We start from the raw sequence: 9,691 nt of genomic DNA, 5'->3' as shown, positions 1-9,691 counted from the left end.
GGGGGTGTTTGTACTATGTGTAGCAAATCCCCATTGTTGTTATTTGGTTTATTATAGGTAGGCACCGTCGTCTTGTGCATTTATGTCAGGCATCCATACAGTCCAGCACCATCAATAGTTAACATTATGATTGGGCAACAGTGTTGTACTTACATCTTAAATAATACTGCTCCTGATGGCTCTGTTGACAGGGTTGAAATTTTATCAGAGGAGATGGCTGACCATTAGGAAATTAAAATTTACATTGATGATTGGTTTGTTAAAATCTTTGGCAAGTGGAAAAATGTAGTGATTTCTTAGTTACATCTTTTGTGGCAGCAGTTACTTTGCTGACCTTGTGTGGATGCGGCTGCATCCCCTGCATTAGGCATATTTGTCTATAGTGTATCACCACTGCCACTGATAATAGATATCCCAATATGCTTGGGAAACTATGCCCATGATCTCACTCACTGAGCCCGGTGAGTCTGAGATTAAAGAGGATCCCTTCGATGGGGAAGAAGACCGTGACTTCTCTGCATACTCTTGCTAAGGGTTAACACATACCCACATATATTCTTGCATACACGTAGGTGATGTGGACTCATATGTGTGCGATTGATTTTGAATAGAATTTTGTAATTAATGTGTGATACTGGAAGAAGATCTTTAGTCTCCAGTATAATGTATTCCTCCTGCAAATGTTATGATTAACCAATGAATGTTTGCTACATGCTGTTTAGACATTTTCCACGTTTTTGTCTGAAAAATGCTATAATTGCAATGAAGACCAGCTTACATGCCATTATTTTTATGTTAATATTATTTGAGATTTTTCCCTTAGGTACTCAGCTCTGGGCTTTCCCTGGAGGGGGTGTTTTGCAAAGGAAGGAGGGAAGGAAGTATTAGAAATTAATAAATCAGTCAGATAATTATTAGACTTTAATGTGTTAGACTTCAATGTGTTAGTAATGCAGTTTAGTAAGATTCAAAGTCTGCTCTAGTCTGCTCTGTTTCAAGGTTAGCAGTAAGCCATGACACCAATTGTTTTCTTGTATTAATCTTGTGTAAGAATTATGTCTGAATGAATGTTTAGTTACATATCATGCATACAACATCCACACACATTGAGCTACCTCATTTTATTATGACTAGGTAATACGCAGCTGCTCCAAGAATGTGAAGCTCTAGATAAGAGATGGAATCTGCGGGACGGACTTCATCTGTGTAAGGGGTTAGCCCAAAACTGATAAATGTATTAGGCTCTGTGTTTCTGTGTGCTTTTGTCCCTGTTCTTTTCTCCAGCAGCTTGTCTGAAGGAGGGAGCCCTGGGTTGTGTTCTGTAATCCTTTCATTTACACATTTGTAAATAAACCAGCACTAAAATCAAGAAAGACGGACTCCTTGTTTACTCAGATCTGTCCAGTAAAAGAACGGGTATAACACAAGGGAAACCCTAATAAAATCCATTAATACTGTTATAAATTATAAATGTTTAGATATGAAATTCTAACGTGGATATGCGAAATCATTTAAAGTAATTAGGGGACATAAAAGTTGACAGCTTTTGATCTAGAGGGAAGCGAGGTGTGAAAAGTGGGCAGGACTTGGGATTTGAAGCATGATGTCAGAGGCCATAAATCTTCTCTTCACACCTCACTTTGACCGGTGTGGCATTCTTATACTCTCTGAGACTGTATGGGAAATTCTAGAAAAGTCCAGATGTACATAGAGCAGAGGCAGGTACAGGGCACATTTGACTGTACTTTGTTGTAAGATGTCAAATAGATTGGATGTCTTTAAGGGTTATTCCCCTCAAGGCCTTTATGACATTTACATTCACAAGAATGGGAAAGACATAAGGACATTGTGAGCTTGGTACCAGAATTGAATCAGATTACCCTTGAGTCCAAGCAAACTACTGTATCAGTTTTGAAAAAAATTCCCTCAAGGCGTTCCAGACATAGGCCTATCCCATCCACAAGAATGGACCAACCCCAAAATATAACACCTCTGGCATGGAGACATAGGAATAAATAAATATAAAAAAAATATTAACAGTCTAAGAACAAATTTGTTCTTCCTATTTACAGAATAAATGTTATCCTAGTAATGATCCACAAATAAATTTAATAAATAGTTTTTTTTAAATTTGTATTTTTTACCCAAGCAATCTCTATTGCATCATCACCATCTGTTACCTGGTGTTTTGGAGTTTTGTATGGAGACACCGGGGAGATTTGGGGTGATCCAATGGTCCACAGCAAGTTACTGATTCATAGGGAGGTTTTAAGTGATCCACATTGTTTCATGGATCTACTGTATATGTACTATTTTAAATACAAGTGTCTCTAGCATGCTTACTGATTTACAGTAGAAGCTGTAGAATAATTTGTCAAACCAACAAGCTTAATGTCCACATAAAATTAGGTTTGTGTGGTTGGTTTGCAACAGTTTGATGCTTGTTGCACAAAATAGAACCAGTAGATCTGCTTGCTTTGCATAATCATTGCTGTCAAAGAATGCAACCATAAAGGAAAGACCTACAGTACAGGCTACCAACTGACATGGACTACAGTACAGGCAAAGATTACTCATCATTGTTGATTCTGTTATGCTGACATTAATGCCAAATTCGAATGCAGTTTAATTGTGTGGGATCACATGTAACGGGGTTTGGGGAGTTTAAAATACAAGAAGAAAGATGAACACAACATTGAATAAAGGCACTAGTGTAAATTCTGCATGCAGTGAATGCCATGTACAGCCTCACTATGACTAGAACAAAGAAGGTTGGCCTGATGAGGGGATCACTCATAATAACAATTCATCCTGAGAGGAGCATAAAAATGTACAACACATTTCATGATAATTCATTCAACAGCTGTTAAAACATTTGACAAATATAAACCTCAAGGTGGTGCCAGAGGGAAAGTAAGGGAATCTGCACAGTCAGTGTGTGGAAACCACGATTGTTTGTTCAGACTGTCTGCCAGTCCTATTTATAGATTTATCAGACAAAAATCTACCCTGCATATGTTGTCACCACAGCTGTAACGCCAGGTCATCCATCCTGTATATGGCATACACTGATGTCACACACAAGAAGGCCCATTCACCAAAGAGGAGACACCATGCATTTTAAATGAAGGTATAATTACTAAGACATGTGAAAAATAGTCTGTTTTATAGTCAGGAGCTATAACAATACACCGTGGGTCAAATGCAGATAGAACAGACTAAGGATGCTATACATGCCACAGTTGCTGCATCAGATTTTCCTAAAGAAACAGTGAGTTGCTCCTATCCAGTGTATAGTGTTCATGATATCAGCTCTTCAGCTCTTGTTTTGAATGAAGTGTCAGTAGGAGTGGAGGCGTGATCACTGGATGATATTTAACAATATAATTAGTATCAGCTTCCTTAACACAGAGCAATGTTTATCATCTCCTTACAAAGCTGGGTAATAATAACTGGCTCTGACCATGTAATCACTGGATTTTTATTCAAACCCATCTCCAAATTTATCTCTGTTTGATCGTTTGCTACACATGACAACATTAAATTCATTACAGTTCTGAAGTAGTTCTCCAATATGAACGGGTATAGCGGGCACTATTCCTTTAACTATGTGTGACAACTACATAAATTAAAATATAAAACCTGACTTTTGTCTACATTACTACAAAACAAAAGAGGCATTGTTTGTATTTTAGCAACATTTTGCTTATGACTTATTGATCTGGGAACTTTAATCCGTGAACAGATCAATAAGTCATTCCAACTTTACCAAAGTCAGCCACTATAACGTACTGTTGTCAGCACACACACCAGCCTGTACCTCTTACCTTGAGCAAATTCGTAATGGTTAACAAGGATATTTTCATATCATCAAAGAAGGTTATATCAAATCAATTTGAGATAAGGAATTTTATTGTGTCTGTCACCACAAAATCTTCACTAAATCTAACAAATGAATTACCATCCAGCATGCAAACCCTCACACCTTATCATGAAGGCACAGTGCTGTTGAAATATACATAAAAGATGTTTTGAGAGATTCTGCACCCAGTAATATTTACAAACCATGTTTGAGGCATGAATGCTGCAAAATAAAAACCAGTTTCTGTCCTGAAATTGAATATGTTTGGCTTTCAGGAGTCACACAATTGCTTCTTGTTCATTCTTTCCAAGTAAAGCTTATTATTCCACAGTCACCTGAACAGCTTTTGTGTCTCATTGGCCAATTCTAAGGATATTCACATGAGCTGTTTACAGGTTGTAGACCTAATTATCACTCATTGTAAAGCATCATGTTTATTTAGTAATGTACTGCATTGTGCAGTCCTAATTACCTTCCTAAAGGGATTTTTTTGCTGTGCACAATTATGGGCAAGGATTATAAGAATCTCTTTGCATAATATAACGAGTCTCTCCAGCCTAGTTAGAAAAAATGTAAAGCAATTGGAGAAGCACTGAGAATTCCTTTCCACATTTATTACCATAGACATCCTATGTTCAAACATAGCACATCAAAGTATTTAAAAATGCATTTGTGAAAGTGTTATATAATTAACAACTACTGAAGGCAAGGTCAGTGGAGTTAATTACACTGTACTCATTCATTCATACATTTCCCATACGGTTTTACTGATCTTCACAACTATTCACTTGTTTCACCATCTGCTACTGACAGATGCTCCGACAGCTTCAGTTCTGCACATTCACACCTACTGGCACCAGTTCACCTAACTGTGTTTGGACTGTTGGGTACCTGCACAGGGAGAACATGCAAACTCCACATCACCCACATCACCCTTATGTCATCACCCACTAATTATTCTCAACCTCACTAAATGTCTTGTCTGTTTAATCCATGCACAAACAACTGTAAAATATCTAGTTCTTACTCACCAGCACCTTTATTAGGTACATCTGTACAGTTGTCTGTACTTCAGTGCAACACTTCTGCCTTAACATTTGTGTTTATGGAACTGTGTCAGTTTTTGGTGTAATTGTCATATATGGTTAAATTCAAATTTTAAGCAAGCTTATCAGTGCTGATTTGTTATAATTTATTGCTGTACTAATGTGCCATGCAGTGTTTTTTTTAGGTATTTTAAAATGTGATATTGTGCTACTGTGGGTATAATATATTATGTTGTTTTCTGGAGTTAAGGCAATATTTGTGGGCATTTATATTACTATATTGTGTATTATTCTGCTTGTTTTGTCTGGTGTTCCTAATATTCTGACCCTCTCACATCTGTAGCTGGGGAGGACAAAAATATAGAAACACCTCTGAATATAATGTAGTCCAGTACAACACCACCTTTAACTATGACCCCAGTAATAATAATACATTTAATTTATCTGGCACCTTTCAAAACCCCATGGCTTTGTCATGATTACTGATTCATGTCAGAGTAAAGATGACCGCTGCTCTTCTGAAAACAGCAGTCGATGTGCAGTGCCACAGATTCTCCCACTCATATATTCATCTTTTAATCAGGGGCTGCATATTTGACCAATTGGCCTCATAATAAACTTTCCTTATGAACAGCACAGCTCAGTAAACGCTGCCTAATTAAGTCAAATAAGCTTTAATCCTGCAGATTGTGAGAGCCTGTATGTACAAATAGCTTTTGTATGGCACACTCTTTGTGGGGCACTGCCAAGAGACATCTTCCTAATCTTCTCTGTGGATAATTTGACTAACAGATTGGAGTGAATAGAGCGAAAGATAACACCACTACCATCTGCTCTTCTGAGTGTATGGAACAAGGTCTCATGAGATGATGCAGAATTATTAAATGCCAGCTGTCTGGCTGCAGTGTACTCCTATAAAACCTTGTCTCCTCTGTGTTTTCACGTGTTTGAGGCACATATGTATCACAAAAAGCAGGCAAAAAGCAAAATGAGAAATGCCTCCTTTTCCTTTAAAATGCCCTCATAAGAATGGCAACGGCCTTTTCAGTGTTCTGAAAGTGTTGGAGCAGTACCATTGTAAATGTTTAGACAGCTTCCACAAGCTGTCAGGAATTCAACAGACGTTTCTCACATAGCACAGATGGATGTATTCCTCAACACATTGAGCCATAAGCCAGTATCACCAACACAAACACCCCTGTCTCACTGAAGACACTCATTGTGTCCATAACATTTTACAAACATACTGTCTTTTGTAGCTATTGATTATATTACCCATTAATAATGATTAGCTTATGGTACATCTATGCACTGCAAGGAACATCCAGTTGAACAAGTCATTAGTTTTTCAAACAAGACAGAACAAGAGGGACTGGACTAGGGCACATGATGACAGGAAAAGACCACTTAGCTTTGACTTTACAAACACAGATATGGATCTGAAATCATAATCTGTCAGGAAGTCATTTATAAAAACCCAAACTACTTCAGATGCAGTAATTTATTAACTCACATAAATACTGTACATTACATTTGATTCTTCATCACCATGTACAGTAAGTGCTGGAAGAAATATAGAGAAATTTAACCTAGTCTAGGCTAAAATGATCATTCTGACATTGTCCCTCTGTGCTGAGAGCTCGAAGCAGAAAGTCATATGTCAGCAAAGGGAAACGGAACCATAGACCAGTTTTATTATTTCGCTTCTTGCTATATTAATTAGTCAGAAATGCTGCTCTTTCATATGCATGTTATCCTTACTCCACTGGTTTCTGTAGTGACAGTTTGGAAGGCAGCTTTTTACTGGTACTGCAAAGCCATTCATTCTTTTTTACAGTATATGCCTTTTAAATGTTTGAATTCACAGCAGCATTTCAAATGGCAAAATCTCTCAATTAATTTCAATGGGATTGTGGAGCCGTGGCAAATCTACACGAGTGTCAGTGGAAGCAGCTTCCCTCCTAATGTAGGGCTTGCCCCCAGCGCCACCCTCCCATTTTTTCAGTCCCTAAAGCTATTTGTGTAAACTATTTGCATAGACAGTGCTGATGAGACTGCAGTCTGTCCTCATCATCCAATCCTCGATATTTCCAGCAAATATAACAGAATTCTTTGTCAAGGCTGTGATGCTTTTCTCTCCCGTCTCTTCCTATGTTTGACTTAGATTAACATCAAAGCTATAAACAATAATATGAGTGATTCATTGAAAAACAATAAATAAACCTTTGTTTCTTATTACTGCAGCTTATAGTTGTACAACATAGAAAGTAACATTTTCAAAATGTATATTATTTTATGAACTCATCACTGGTCTTCAAAATCCCCCTTTTTTGTTGACAACTGAAACCAAAGCCCTGAGTTGTTTACTACTGCATTTCACTATGTGAAGGAAAATCTTGTTCCAGTCTCTGGCTTCCCACTTTTCTTGGACTTGTCTTAACAATCTACTTAGTACATAAAAATGAAACCAAAATGTGGAAACAAATTGCTAACATACAGTACGTAGCGGTATGTAGCATGTAAATTACATGCTCAACACAACACACCTCCAGAACTACAATTTTTATAACTCTCTGCAGGATCTTTACATATGAGGTACATGCTCCAGAGGCTACTGGAAAACCTAAGCTTTGCTAAAACAAAGGAGCGGGATCCATGTTCCATAGGTGTCAGTCCTGGGCTTAAATGCCCAACAGAGCCCACTAAGGTGAAGGCTGTCACCAACTGGCCTGTTGTTGTCTCCCACAAACACTTGCAGTGCTTCCTGAGACTTGCTAATTTCTAGCTTGTCATCCAGACTATGGCTCTGTTGCAGCTCCCCTCAACACCCTCATGCCTCAGAAACCCGCTTTTCTGTGGTGTGAGTCAGCCTACAGGGAGCTCAAACATCACATTACCACTGCCCCAGGGCTAGTTGGTGGCGAAGGCTGACACCTCAGACTTGGAGGCAAAGCAGAAACCTCTGGCACAGCTTCACCCACTGTCAAGGTGCAATGGAAAAATAAATCAAAAAGGTCAAAACTCTAGCAACGCTTGTGGTGTATAGAACAACTTTATTGTTAGACCAACATGCTTTGGCATGTGGCCTTTGTCAGGGTCTGTCACAGACTGACTGTGTCACAGAATGACAAATTAACTTTTTATCCACATTGTTTCAGAATAACTGCAGCTTTACCATCTGTTAATATAAACCAATAAACATTGTAAACATATGAAATAAAATGTTATGCCCCAGTTCTTTTACTGGACAGATCTGAGTAACGTAGGAGTCTGTCTTTCTTGATTTTAGTGCTGGTTAATTTACAAAAAAATGTATATAATCAGTTTTGGGCTAACCCCTTACACAGATGAAGTCCGTCCCACAGACTCCATCTCTTATCTAGAGCTCCACATTCTTGGAGCAGCTGCGTATTACCTAGTCATATTAAATGAGGTAGCTCAATGTGTGTGGATGTTGTATGTGTGATGTGTAACTAAAACATTTATTCAGACATAATTCTTACACAAGATTAATAAAAAAATAACTGGTGTCAAGGTACCCTTCTCAGAGTCAACATTATTTTCTAACCTTGAAGCACAGCACACATGAGCAGACTTTGAATCTTACTAAACTGCATTACTAACACACATTAAAGTCTAATAATTATCTGACTGATTTATTAATTTCTAACAAAAACCCTAGTTGTTTTTATTTTATGAGAGAATGAAATAACTTCTTGTCATTGTTTACATAAGCACAGTATGGAGGCTGCACTTCAGCCTAGCCAGCACTTACTGTAATCTCATCACGTATTTCAAAATGGTGCAGCGTTGTGGGAAACAAGATGGCGATTAAAGTAATATAAGGTTGGATTTTCTGATTTACACAAATTCAACTAAAAAAACAAACAAACATTACTTTCATGCCCTGAAAACAGTCTTTGGCACAGATTTCTTCAAATTGCAGATGAGTCTTTTTTTCACAGGAGACCATGGCTAGCGGCTGTGGTAATGTACCTGCATTGGAAGCACACGTTGCTTGACCTTGCTCGACAGCATAAAAAGTCTGTTACATTTTGCCAGCATTAGGTTGCACCCCATGCTGTCCCCCATATACTTTATTATAATATTGCATCATACTGATGCTTTACAGTTTAAGCAGCATTGAAGTGACATTAATACCAGTTTCCATATGTAGGTACTTGGCTCCACATGTACAGAGAGATTCAATAAGAATCATGTTAGGGCCTTAGCAGTATTCACTGAACAGCCTTTAATGCTGCCTTGCCTTAAAATTTGAGTTTATTCATGCAATTTCAGTGTAAAACTATCAACAGTGTTCATAAAATCCAGATTGCTGGAGCTAACCAACAAGTCGTCCAACCTATACAACCCATATGGTCATTTGTCCGTCCCCTTCCCTTTCACATTGTTACATTTAGGAACAAAAACACTAACCACACACTGGACTTGAACTCAATTCTCCTAATGGAAAGTCTGCTTTGTGTGCAGCACCATCCACCCCAAAAGCTGCCTCATGTATACTTTGTGCCTCTATATACTTATTCCTTTCATGTGTTGGTTGCTAGATGTCACCAAACTATAACACGGAACATTTCATCATAATAACCTGCTGCCACAAATGACATATACTGTTGTATTTTACAGGAGGACAGGTTCGCGCTAACTGGCAGACCTCCTTCTTGGTACTTTACTTCTTGATACTGTATGTTTTGGTTTATGCTGAACATTTAACATTTAAGATACAAAATTACATTACATTTTATGTTTTTATATGTTTAGT

This window comes from Monopterus albus, unplaced genomic scaffold (genome assembly GCF_001952655.1).
Source record: "Monopterus albus unplaced genomic scaffold, M_albus_1.0 scaffold249.1, whole genome shotgun sequence".
NCBI classification, from domain to species: domain Eukaryota; kingdom Metazoa; phylum Chordata; class Actinopteri; order Synbranchiformes; family Synbranchidae; genus Monopterus; species Monopterus albus.
Note: the sequence above shows the minus strand (reverse complement) of the source record.